General features: G+C 45.8%; 1 protein-coding gene across 1 annotated transcript in view; it reads right to left on the bottom strand.

Moving 5' to 3' along the window:
* emilin1b (elastin microfibril interfacer 1b) overlaps window positions 1-12,853 on the bottom strand; it is an 85,292-nt gene extending 72,439 nt beyond the window's left edge. The window contains exon 1 of the mRNA XM_066675980.1: window positions 12,706-12,853. The gene's annotated coding sequence lies outside the window, so the exon portion shown is untranslated. The remainder of the gene's footprint in view (window positions 1-12,705) is intronic.
* Between the last annotated feature and the right edge of the window lie 1,184 nt (window positions 12,854-14,037).

Here is a 14,037-nt window from a genome sequence, read left to right as displayed (position 1 = left end):
GCTCACAAGGGGTGACCCATCCTCCTCTGGTCAATCTACTGGTGATGATAGTTAGTAGTCCGTGAGAACTTCAGTGTAGGGACAGCTTCAAGGCACTTGGTGGTTGCTGGAGTGTGGGCAGCTGGTCTGAAGCGTGGAGGAGGATCTCGACAGTCATCCATCAGTGTCCAGACAGACAGGTGGGCAGTCGTTTACTCGGAAAGATGTAAAGGGATGGAATTAGTTTTGAACTGTTTTGTGTTTGTAAAGTAGAAAATATGAACATTTCCAGAGTGTGGCTAATGACTCCGGCAGATCTGACTATGACAGCATTAACTAAAAGGAGAGAACCAGGAGGACACACAGACACGGGAGCATCCTGAAACACTGGCATCCCTCCGCTCCACCGTCAACAAACCTGAGTGATCGCGAGAAGCGGCGGGACGACAGCACCAGCGTCTCAGTTTACTATAATTCCCTGTGTCCATGGACCCCCCGGATCTGCCGCCTTTATCTATGGGGGAGCATTAGCTACCAAATGATAAACTAAACGGATGAGTTTTTAGCCTAGATTTGAAGATTGCGACTGTGTCTGAGTCCCGAACATTTTCTGGAAGATCATTCCAGAGTTGGGGGGCTTTATAAGAAAAGGCTCTTCCCCCAGCTGAGGCCTTCTGAATTCTGGGAACATTTAAAAATCCAGTATTCTGTGATCTGAGTGAACGTGGGGGCTCATAATAGGAAATTGTATCTTGAAGATATTCAGGAGCGAGCCCATGTAGAGCTTTATATGTTAATAACAAAATTTTGTAGTCAATGCGGAATTTAACAGGCAGCCAATGAAGTGATGATAAAACTGGGCTGATATGTTCAAATTTTCTAGTTTTAGTGAGGACCCTAGCTGCAGCATTTTGAACTAGTTGAAGTTTTCTTAAATTGCTGCTGGTGCATCCTGACAGTAGTGCGTTACAGTAGTCAAGCCTTGAAGTAATAAAGGCATGTACTAATGTTTCTGCGTCCTGAAGGGATAAGGCATTTCTAATCTTAGCAATATTGCGAAGATGTAAAAAAGCTGTCCTAGTGATACTGCCTATGTGTTGATCAAATGATAAATCCGGGTCAATTATGACACCAAGATTTTTTGCTGCTGAACCAGGTTTAACTGGAAAGTCAGCGAGATTTAAAATGAAATCTCATAATTTATTTCTTGTCACTTTTGGACCCAAAAGCAGGACCTCTGTTTTGTTGCTGTTTAGAAGGAGGAAGTTACGCAACATCCAGCCTTTCACGTCTTTTACACAGTCCTCTATTTTCTTTAATCTGTGTTTGTCATCGGGCTTGGCTGAAATATACAATTGTGTGTCGTCTGCGTAACAGTGAAAGTTAATGTCATGGTTTCTTATAACTGTGCCTAGCGGTAACATGTATAATGTAAATAATAATGGTCCTAAAATAGAGCCTTGTGGAATTCCAAATCTTACTTTAGAATAATTTGAATTTAGATTGTTTACTTTTACGAATTGATAACGTTCCGTTAAGTAAGATTTGAACCATAATAGGGCTGTCCCTGTGATTCCAACCATGTTTTCTAACCTTTCTATGAGAATATTGTGGTCTATTGTATCGAAGGCTGCGCTTAGGTCAAGAAGCACCAACAGGGATACGTGGCCTTGATCAGAGGCAAGAAGAAGATCATTTGTTATCTTGACTAGAGCTGTCTCTGTACTATGATGTTGCCTGAATCCAGATTGGAATTTTTCATATATATGATTCTTATGTAGATATGAACTAAGTTGTTGGGCCACAGCTCTTTCTAAGATCTTAGACAGAAATGGCAAATTAGAAATAGGCCTGTAATTAGACAGTGTACTAGCATCAAGATTTGGTTTCTTGATCATAGGTTTAATAACTGCTAGTTTAAAAGCTTTGGGTTTAAAAGCTATTCATCACAAAATGAAGCAGCTGAAATACATCACTGCTATGAATATGACTGGGCGGGACATCAAGGGTCCCGGTCTCAGTCTCAGAGAGAGACGTGCCTCATGTTACTCATCTATAACCAGGTAAAACACATTTCTTTTCAACATCCATGTCTTTAAAAAGTAGACCTTTTAAGGATTCTGGGGTATGATTGTTACGTTTCTATCTCAATGAGTCACGTACGTGTTGTATAAAGGTTAGAGGTTAAAGGTTCTATAAAAAGGTTAAAGGTTCTGTACGGCACCAAAAACACTTCCTGTGCTGTAACAAGCTTGGCATCATAACAACAGAAGAACTCTTTTGTAAAAGTGAATTCACACAGGTTTAAAGTCGAGGGAGTGCAGCACGAGCGAGAAATAAATGAGAAAAAGGTCCAGTGAGAAGAGAGTATCTCCTCTTCCATGGAGTGTCATCTGTTAGCAGTTACCAGCGCTTACCTTGAGATGAATAGAGCTCTGAAAGAAGACTTGCTCTCTCTCCAGCTCAAGACTAAACACAGAGGGGAGAAAATATACAGCTTCAGCTCAACGTCTTGAGAGAAGACCCTTCAGCAGAAAAAAAACTGCCTTAAATCTGGGTCAAAACTGATAAAATTGACTTTAATGGCCTTACAGCCTCATAACAAACAGAGCCTCAGGCTACATCTGAATAAACACAGCACTGCAGCTTAAATACAACTATAGGCGTTAATACTATACACTGAGGAACAGTGAAACTGTGTTCTCTGGAGTGATGGGGTTCCTCTGGTGTGTGGAACAGTGGAACTGTGTTCTCTGGAGCGATGGGGTTCCTCTGGTGTGTGGAACAGTGGAACTGTGTTCTCTGGAGCGATGGGGTTCCTCTGGTGTGTGGAACAGTGGAACTGTGTTCTCTGGAGTGATGGGGTTCCTCTGGTGTGTGGAACAGTGGAACTGTGTTCTCTGGAGTGATGGGGTTCCTCTGGTGTGTGGAACAGTGGAACTGTGTTCTCTGGAGTGATGGAGTTCCTCTGGTGTGTGGAACAGTGGAACTGTGTTCTCTGGAGTGATGGGGTTCCTCTGGTGTGTGGAACAGTGGAACTGTGTTCTCTGGAGCGATGGGGTTCCTCTGGTGTGTGGAACAGTGGAACTGTGTTCTCTGGAGTGATGGGGTTCCTCTGGTGTGTGGAACAGTGGAACTGTGTTCTCTGGAGCGATGGGGTTCCTCTGGTGTGTGGAACAGTGGAACTGTGTTCTCTGGAGCGATGGTGTTCCTCTGGTGTGTGGAACAGTGGAACTGTGTTCTCTGGAGTGATGGGGTTCCTCTGGTGTGTGGAACAGTGGAACTGTGTTCTCTGGAGTGATGGGGTTCCTCTGGTGTGTGGAACTGTGTTCTCTGGAGTGATGGGGTTCCTCTGGTGTGTGGAACTGTGTTCTCTGGAGTGATGGGGTTCCTCTGGTGTGTGGAACAGTGGAATTGTGTTCTCTGGATTGATGGGGTTCCTCTGGTGTGTGGAACTGTGTTCTCTGGAGCGATGGGGTTCCTCTGGTGTGTGGAACAGTGGAACTGTGTTCTCTGGAGTGATGGTGTTCCTCTGGTGTGTGGAACAGTGGAACTTTGTTCTCTGGAGCGATGGAGTTCCTCTGGTGTGTGGAACAGTGGAACTGTGTTCTCTGGAGTGATGGGGTTCCTCTGGTGTGTGGAACAGTGGAACTTTGTTCTCTGGAGCGATGGAGTTCCTCTGGTGTGTGGAACAGTGGAACTGTGTTCTCTGGAGTGATGGGGTTTCTCTGGTGTGTGGAACTGTGTTCTCTGGAGTGATGGGGTTCCTCTGGTGTGTGGAACAGTGGAACTGTGTTCTCTGGATTGATGGGGTTCCTCTGGTGTGTGGAACTGTGTTCTCTGGAGCGATGGGGTTCCTCTGGTGTGTGGAACAGTGGAACTTTGTTCTCTGGAGCGATGGAGTTCCTCTGGTGTGTGGAACAGTGGAACTGTGTTCTCTGGAGCGATGGAGTTCCTCTGGTGTGTGGAACAGTGGAACTGTGTTCTCTGGAGTGATGGAGTTCCTCTGGGGTGAGTTGGAGTGGTGAGTTTGATCCAGAACTATTCCCCAACACCAGCCCCAGCCCCTCACTGATGATTATGAGGCTGACCCCCATCAGATCCTCACAGCTATGTTCCAGCGTGTTGTGTAAGAGCAGGTGTCCACAAATAAAAGCATTTTTACATCTCGTGTTGATTAATTTTCCTTTGAAGGTGTAGTCATCAATTCATTTCACTGCTAGTTCTCAGAAGATCTTATTGCTCATATGTTGCTCTGGAATGGCTCTGGAGACATAATGGTGATTCTGTTAAAATTCCGTTGGAGCAAAAGAATGAGACAAGAATGAGATATGAGACATAGAGAGATAAATGAGAGGGTAGAGTTTAGTTCATCATCGACTTTTCTGAGCTCTCCACTAAAACTCCAGAGGAGACACATGAGACAGTGAGATCTTTATCTCAGGAGACACTTTTGAGTCTCTGGAGACTTATGCTAAAGTATCACTTGTCTTTCATCTACTGAGACATTAAGAGACATCTGTTGTGACATTGTCTCCTCTGTGCTGTACAGTGATTGACTGAATATGTCACAAACTTTCAATTGATTTTTTTAAGAACCCCACTTTAAAGTAACTTTAGGAAATATTTGGTATTTTTGCTCCTGGGCTCCCTCTACAAGTGGGTGGCTTCCGACCCTCCTCCAAGAGATACACAGTGCAGTTTCTGCAGTGCTGAGCATGGCGTAACAACAACAGAGGCTCTATTGTCCCTACCACAGCTCAGTGGAGAATCTCAATTGTAATTTTATAGTAAAAATACTACCTACTCTTGCTTTAATCTGAAACTGAGCAGGAGACCAATAAACTCAGCAGGAAACACACGGAACACTCCCCTTCTCCCAAAAAAACAGACGTCCACAGCTTCATAAACACATCGGCTGTTTGATCTAAGCCTGGGTTGAAGCTGACGCCAGGCTTTGTTCACAGACTGAAGGCTGCTCTTTAATTAAAGGCCCCAGGGTTCAGTGATAGTTCTGTGGCGTCCAGTAGGAGCTCCCACTGCAGGTGGCACCAGAGGAGGAGGAGGAGTGAGAGTAAAGCATTCATTCTGTGCATTAAAGAAATAACAGTTTTCATTCAGCACCGAGGAGCAGGAGCAGACCTTCAGTGTGTTTCCATCGACATGAACTCCTTCCTGAACCAGAGAACAGTGGGTTCTTCAGTAGGAACTGAAGAAAGTGTCCGTGGGCGAGTGGAGAGATAAAGAAGCTCCAGAAAGAGCTCAGAGCCTAAAATAATGTGTGATGGTGCAGTGGAGCTGGACGAGTCATTTATAGACTGTTCTATAAATAAATAAAACAAATAAAAACAGGAAAATGCTCCGTCTGATTGTTTTCTGGGGCTGTGTTAAGCGCGACTCGGGGTGAGGTCAAATTTACTTTTCTCAGACTTCTCCGCTCAGAGCTCTGCATCATTTCCACGTGTCTCATATCTCACTGTGATCTGACCGCGCTGTAAACAGTGGATTAACCATGACTCTGTCCCTTTGACACAGCCCCACAGCGCCCCCCACTGGAGACGAATCCTTGGTTTCCAACAAAACTGGAGAGACCCAGGGTTCAAGAGCCACAGATCTTTTAATGGAAAAGGGCTAACAGAGGAACTGAATGGAGATCAAACACTGCTTTACAGAAGTGGCTTATGTGCAGCTGCTCCAGAGCATCAGGCTGCTGTGCTGTAGAGAGTACACACACCGCACGTACAGTGGCAGCAGGTTAAAGAAGCCGAATGCACTCGCTGTAAGGAGTACTGCAGCGTGGCTCCGAACGACAGCGGCTCCCACCTCCCCCTCCCCTTCCCCCGAGTAAACCCTGCCCCTGCTCTCTCCCCCAGAGCTGTTTCCAGACTAAAACAAGCCCGTTCCTAATGGAGAGCCAGGGCTTATCTGGTTTTATCAGCGAGTCGGGGCTGAGGGCCAGGCCTCGGGAGCTGATCACTTCCAGATGTACGTTCTGTTCCTTCTCAACCTTCACCTCTCAGACACAGGTACAATCAGACCTCACAGCTATGTTTCCGTACACTGGGCAACTAGGAAAAAACATCAGGAAATCTCGTGTATAGAAGTATGTAAAAAAAATAGGATTGGTTTATTGAGCGCTGCGTTGGTTCTGAGCTCCATCAGGAAAAAGCTGCAGAAGACTGTGATGGGTTTGTTCTGTTCTTGGGGACAATACTGTGTCCAAAAGCCCGTGTGAGTGTGGGTTCAGACCAGTTACAGATGGAGGCAGTGTCAGAGTCGGGAACAGAGCGCAGTGACAGTGTGTTTATAGGTTATTTTCTGTTGAATTAAATGAGAATGTGACACAGTTACTGTGAAATAACTAAATTAAATTATTAGTCACTGTACAGCGTACAACCAAATGTGTCTTCCATATTTAACCCATCTGTGGCACACACACACACACACACACACTAGTGCAAATAAGTGCTGTGAACCCTGGGACTCAAATCAATGACCTTTCAGCCACAAGCTCTTGTCCCAAAGGAGTGGAGAATGTTTAAATTCTGAATTACAATGTTATATAAGCCTTATTTATAAAATATTTACACCATGTTGTCGCTGCCAAACAGCCACGGGGTCCTGGGTTCAAGCCTCAGGTCACTGACTGAAATGACTGTAAATATGAGTGATCTGGGGTCCACACTGTGGTGGTTATAATGTTCTGGTCAGTCTCCAGAACTCGGGTCTGTGGGGTGTTCCCGGTGTTCAGAGGAATGGGCCCAAGTCTCGCTGATGGAGGCGGGAGTGAAGGGGTCAGTGAGGTCACTCACCACAGTGAGCTGGAGTTACTTACTGTGACGGAGTGGACATCACAGACACAGAGACACAGAGCTGGCTTTAAACACTGGGGTCTTTTGTTTAAGTCTGGGTCTTTAACACAGAGCTCATTAGATCAGAGGAGGAGCCGAGACAGAGAGCGTCTCCTCTGTCTCATAAACAGCAGCAGAGTGAAGCATTAGTGAGATCATCCTGAGAGATCTCATCCTCAGAGGAGCTGTCAAACAGAGCTGAGCCAAAACCAGAACGAGCCAGGAAAACTGGACCGGACTGGACTGAGCTAGATCAAGCAGGACTGGACTGGACTGAACTAGACTTATCTAGGCCAAGATGGACTGAGCTAGACCAAGCTGGACCACCACACTGGGCTTAAATTAACTACACCAAACTGAAGTGGGCTGAACTAGACTAGACCAAACTGGACAAAGCTGCACAGGTCTGGAATGAGCCAAAGTTTGTTAGACAAGTCTGGACTGCACCAGACCAAACTGGATCATGTCAGAACCAGACAGACCAAGCTATAGACAGGGTTGGACAGAGCCAGACCTAACTGGACCGAGTCAGAACCAGACAGACCAAGCTATAGACAGGGTTGGACAGAGCCAGACCAAACCGGACCGAGTCAGAATGAGCGGATCAGACGTGGCAGGGCTGGACTGAGAAAGACCAATATCTTGACGAGTCAAAATGAACCAGACCACTGGACCCAGCAGAACCAGGGTGTACTGTAATCTCCCATAAACTTAGGCCCAGTCACTGCTGCTTCCCTCTGAATGTGACCTACGTTCACCTCAGAAACGGTCGGGAACCAGTCCGTCAGAACCACATCACACCCCGCTGATCTCTAATATTTTCTCCTTTCTCCCAGATACAAAAGCTGCTCTCCTCCTTATGAACCTCACGAGGCGGGGTTCACCAGCTTTCACAAGGAGATCTGATCCGGTCTGCGACGGGAGGAACAGGAAAGTCCTGCTGGTTAAAGACGTGTTACAGATTTAATGTGTTTTCTTTACGCTCCTGTCTCCACAGCGTGGGCTGGGGATCCACGGTCAACCGGTTCTGGTCCGGATGTGCTGCCCCCTAGAGCATGTGTTCATGTTAAAGTGTAGTTTAACTGGTGTGCACCTCTGACTCCAGGGCTTCAGTCCTCAATGATCCAGAAAGAGGAGAACAGAGTCGAACACGGAGAGACGCTGGACATTCTGAGAAACTTCCACTGACCACAGCTCACTCTCTCAGGACTGAACGAGCTTAAAGACCTCGTACTTCACTGCTTCTACTTTTACTGAGGTCAGTACTTTAGCAGAGGATCAGGGGCCGGATTCACCAAAGCTTTCCTAAGAAGAATTACGAAGGATCTTACGATAAAGACATAAGAACCTTGCTGCCTTTCAGCGAACCAGCCGAGTTTACACCAGTTTTAGTGGAAACCGAGGATACGTCATAGAACACGTCACCCACAGGGGGCGCTGTACAGCGGCAGTAAACAGAAGTGAGGAGGTGGTGGAGCATGTAGACGACCTGTGAGCGTTTGTGCTGTTGTTACAGACGTTTGTCTTTCTCCAAAAAGCAAACAGCGATCATCTTTTGGCGATGAGACGTAGGAGACTACACAGTGCGCTTCTCTTGGGTGTCGCCATCGCTCCCTGCTCCTGTAACTAGCCACGCCCACAGACGTCCTCACGGCTCGTGCTGAAAAACCTACTGTTCTTTGGTTCCCGCCGTGAACGAACTTTTCTGGTTCCGGAACCTGTTTCCGTTGGTTCCCGATCCACTGCTGGTGGAAAAGCGCTATAAAAAGTTCATAAAAAAGTTCTTAAATTCAATTCTCTAAAAAAATCTTAAGACATTCTCAATTATTGCCTCAGGAAACTCAATTATTTTCTTAAGATTTTTCTCAAAACACTCTTCGCTTCTGGCAATTTGTAATGAAACACTTCGCTGCGGTGTTTTACAGTTTATAAAGACACACATTTTTATAACCAGTTATCACCAGTGTTCAGTTAAATCTGCAGTGGAGAGAAACATGGACCAAAACCTCATGGACATGGACTAAACGTTCAAAAAGTCAACAATAAAGTGGAGGGAACAGTGAACAGAAAAACAACACATTCACCATAATTTACCTTCTAAAGTAAGAGGAAAAAATAATAAAGTGTTAAGAAAATATTTAAAAAGAATGTTTTGTAGAGTTTTTCTTGAGAGAAATTTAAGGAAAATACAGGGTTCTTACAAAGATTTTTGAAGAAAAACAATTCATCTTAACACTTCTTAAGTATGAAGTTAAGAAGAAATTCATATTTAAGAAGAATTTCTTTCTTAAGAAACTTTTTTTTTTATTTTTATTTTTTTTTGTGGAGGATGGGTTTAGGACACTTTACACACGTCTGGAATTTAGTTTTAATTTCTGAACGGACGTGTTTCTGTTGGGCTTCCTTTGAAGTTGAGCTCTTTTCCAAACAGCTGACGACTTGTAAGCATTTCCGAAACACACACACACACACACACACACACACACTCCAGATGCTTTGCTTCAGGTTTAAAAGCAGCCTGAGAACTAATAAAAACACTACAGACTGCACTATACACCTCAGTTCCAGCAGTGGATGCAGTGGGTGCTTTCAGAACTCAGAAAGACAGCTGGATTTATCCCAGAGGTAAATACTACTGCTCAAAAGTGGCTCACTGGTGTCTCAACAGCCTCAGATGTAAGGAGATGTGAGAAGCGTGTGTCGGAATCTCAGATTGAGCCAAGTGTAAACACACTACACTATAAAACATCACACACTCACTCCACAGTGCTAAAGTCGTACAGCACCCACAGGAAAGAAAGACAAACCAAGAGATCTCATTAATATCTCTGCAGTTCCTCCAGATTAAAGGCTTCTGTTTAAAGCCTGATATTACAGCCCCTCCTTTTGCAGCAATGGCAGCAGGTTTGAAATCTCTGCAGTTACTGGGTCTTCTTTTAACTGTGGGCCTTAGCACTCAGCGACTGCTCTCTAATTTTAAGTGGTCTGCCATTTCGTAGTCGAGTTGCTGTGGTTCCTGACTGCTTGCACTTTTCAATAACCACACTTACAGTGGATTGTGGAATTTCTCAGAGGGAAGATATTTCATAAACTGACTTTATAACTAAAACGGTTAACTAAAACTAAACGGTTTCATAACTAACCGGAGTCTACCCGGAGTCACTGGGAGCAAGGCAGGAACACACCCTGGAGGGTGCGCCAGTACTTCACAGGGAGACACACACACTCAAGTCAAGAGTCCTATCCTTTCCTCCAGGTGACACTTGTGTCTCTCTGACATATCTAAATGGATGAAGGAACATCACCTCCATTTGAATTTATCCAAAATTGAGTCCCTATCAGTGGCTCCCATCAAGGTTATAAGAAACCTAGGTGTCATGGTTGATGACCAGCTGATCTTCGCAGATCACGTTACCGCTGTAGCTCTACTGTGCCGCTTCTCCCTATTCAACATAAGGAAGATTAGGCCGTACCTAACTCAACATACAACACAGCTCCTTGCTCAGACGTTAGTAATCTCCCGTCTTGACTATTGCAACGCCCTCCTGACAGGTCTTCCGGCATGTGCTGTGAGACCGCTACAGATGATCCAGAATGCTGCAGCACGCCTGGTTTTCAACCAGCCTAAAAGAGCACATGTCACGCCCCTATTAGTTGAGCTGCATTGGCTACCCTTAGCTGCTCGCATCAAATTTGATCTAATTAATTAATCTTCCTTATGTTGAATAGGGAGAAGCGGCACGATCGAGCTACGAGTTCAGAGAGAGATTGTTGTGTTTGCACCAAGAGGCCAGCCGGCTCACCTCGCTCCTGTAGTGTGACTCATCGTTGTTCCTGATGAGGCCTATCACAGTCGTGTCATCAGCAAACTTCATGAAAAGGTTGGAGGTGTGTGATGGAGAGCAGTCGTGGGTTAGCAGAGTGAACAGAGGGGGGCTCAGCACACATCCTTGGGGAGCTCCCATGTTCAGAGTGATGGTGCTAGACGAGTTACAGCCAACCTGTACTGCCTGTGGTCTTCCAGTCAGGAAATCAAGCAGACAGTTGCACAGTGATGTGTTCAGTCCCAGTCTGTCCAGTTTCTAAATGAGCTGTTGGGGGATGATTGTGTTGAATACAGATAGAATTCACTCACACACTCACACAGGGAGAACACACAACACTCCTCACAGACAGTCACCCGGAGGAAACCCACGCAGACACAGGGAGAACACACAACACTCCTCACAGACAGTCACCCGGAGGAAACCCACGCAGACACAGAGAGAACACACCACACTCCTCACAGACAGTCACCCGGAGGAAACCCACGCAGACACAGGGAGAACACACAACACTCCTCACAGACAGTCACCCGGAGCAAACCCACGCAGACACAGGGAGAACACACCACACTCCTCACAGACAGTCACCCGGAGGAAACCCACGCAGACACAGGGAGAACACACAACACTCCTCACAGACAGTCACCCGGAGGAAACCCACGCAGATACAGGGAGAACACACCACACTCCTCACAGACAGTCACCTGGAGGAAACCCACGCAGACACAGAGAGAACACACCACACTCCTCACAGACAGTCACCCGGAGCGGGACTAAAACCCACAACCTCCAGGACCCTGGAGCTGTGACAGAGGCACCACCTGCTGCTCCATAGCGCCGCCCTGGGATTAATGTGGGATAAATGTATTATGTGGCTGTTGTGTCTGTGGGCCCTGACTGAGGTCTGTGATATGATCCACTTTTTGAAACTGGCTCTTTTTTCAAATTTAAACCTCTCTCTTTTATATTTTTTATACGATAATGAAACAGCACTTCTCTGTTATTTTGGCTGCATTTCTGAAACGAACCACATCCAGAACACACTCCGAAAACACTCAGAACATCAGAGATGCACAGTTTCCGCAGCTGAGGATAAATCACACCGCAGAAGCATGCTTTAATACAAACACCTACCGTACACACAGCAAGCGCGCTACGGGACACTGTAGAGCAGCTGCACATGAGCCTAAAGGCCCCTGGGCTGAGGAGCAGTGGAACTGTGTTCTCTGGAGTGGTGTTTGTGATGCTAATCATTTTACATCCGTGGCCACTTTATTGGAAACCCAGGAGCAGTCAGCAGGAGCGGAGATAAAGTTGAGAAATTGTCCAGATTCTTAAGATTAGAATGATCGTTCTGTTTAAGGAGGATCCGTGTTAATGGACAGTAGTTTATGGCCTGTGTCCAGAGGCCGGTGATATTCCCGTGACGTTCTCCTCGCTGTGGGAAAAGAAAGCGAGTCTGTTCTGAATTTATCCGCGAGCTGTGTTTAGACTGGACACGTTCCCTGGGCTTCACTCTCACACTCTGTTTACGTTCTGCACTGAGGACAGTGGACACCGAGATATCTCACCCCACCGCTCCACAAAGCTGTTTATACAAAGAATAAGACACTAAAGCAGGTGTGTGTGTGTGTGTGTGTGTGTGTGTGTGTTTGTTTATGTGAAATGTCAGAACAGGATTCCAGAAAACACACTCACTTCTCTGAACTGTTTCTACTTTCAGTTAATGGCAGGACAAACATTTTTATTCAAAAACTAAAGAGAGCTGTACGTTTTCTTTGAATGTTCCTGAGGTTGAGGTTGAGGTGTGGGTTTAAACTCTTGGTGCAGAAACGCCCTCTAGTGGCCCGTGTTTGTTAAAGTGTAGTAGTTGATAGCATCAAATGATTTTAATCACACAGCCCTCGACACCATCTCAGAGGTTTCAGGAGTGACACAGCCCCGTGCTCAGTGCTGACTGTTTACACCTGGAGCAGGACGCCATGCTCGGACGTTTAAACCATAACAGACGTGTAAGGTCTCTTCAAATTCTGCCTCAAAAAATCACTTACAGTCTCAGGAAAGGAGCCGCACTGGTGAAAAGCTCCAAAACATAATCCCTTCTTGTTCACCACGCCACAGTGAACACGCCTTTATTTCTGCGGAACGATAACGCACTGCTCTGGAACTCCACGCGCCCAGGGAAGGTTTTACGTAAAGTCTTTGTGAATTCAAAGTTGAGTGAGTTCCTTCTTAGACTCAGCTTTGGACCAATGAGCAGCTGCCGGCTGTGAGCAGGGTCCTATTCCCCGGGGGAGGGGTGCGCTGCTGGACGCTGCTCTCAACAGGGATTCGCTCACAGCTCTAAGGAGGCGGGTCAGAAGTGATTGACACCTCTGTAAACCAATAGAGAGGCGATGAGCCGAGCTCACTCACTCTCTGGACCTGGGAAAGGGAGGGAGCGCCTGGGAAGAGGAGGAGCTCCAGAGACGCGCAGTTAAGGAGTGACTACGGCTGAAAGAGCTATGGAACGCCATTCGGGCCAAAATATTTTAGAGTTTTCTTAAATTTACTTGTTTAATCGCAGAACAACCAAATAAAATCTTTATATTTTGTGACAGACTAATTTAAACTGGGCAAGTGGGCATTTCAAGATACATATTGTCTACTTTCAGAAAATGCTTTTTAACTCCGTAACACTGGACTGTTTTTGCTTAAAATTGTGCAGGTAGTACAAATCACTCTAAAATGAGCCAAAGACTGCATCTGGGCAAAGATTTAATTAGCTCTGGAAAGTCCTGACATGTATAGTGGAACCAACAGAAAGAGAGAATAGAGAAAGAGGGTTGGAAGAGAGGAGACAGAAAAAGAGGAAGAAAAAAAGAGAAAAGAAGAGAACAGAGATGTTGGGAGCGAGAGAAAAAAACAGACGAGGGGATGTAAGGAGCTGAAGGAGGGGCTTTACCGAGGGGAGATGTGTGAACATATAGCTAACTCTGATTGGTTCTGTGGAAGAGATCACATCAGGTACGGAAGATTTAGCCCCGCCCACAAAAAACCTAACAGGAGAAAACTTCAAGAAAGTATTTGAATAAAAACAAAAGCTGGTGCCGTTCTCTCTGAGGCGCTTCGGAGACATTCGGTACCAGAGAGAGACTGCGGTCAGGAGAGGAGGAGGCACAGCTGTGAGGAGTGAGTGAGTGTAAACAGTAAATGGAAGTAAAAACTGGAGTAATATGAAATAACAAATTCAAAAGAGTCAGAAAACTTCTGCGTATCATTTCCTAATTTAGACACAGACCTTGTCTATGTTTGGTCTTTCTGTTTTTACACACTCTCCCCCTCTCGGGGCAAACCCCGAGACACTGCTAGCCTGAGCTCTGTCACATTCCCAGCTGTCATCA

The sequence above is a fragment of the Hoplias malabaricus genome, chromosome 1 (assembly GCF_029633855.1).
Source record: "Hoplias malabaricus isolate fHopMal1 chromosome 1, fHopMal1.hap1, whole genome shotgun sequence".
Lineage (NCBI taxonomy): Eukaryota > Metazoa > Chordata > Actinopteri > Characiformes > Erythrinidae > Hoplias > Hoplias malabaricus.
This window is presented reverse-complemented; position numbering and strand designations above follow the sequence as displayed.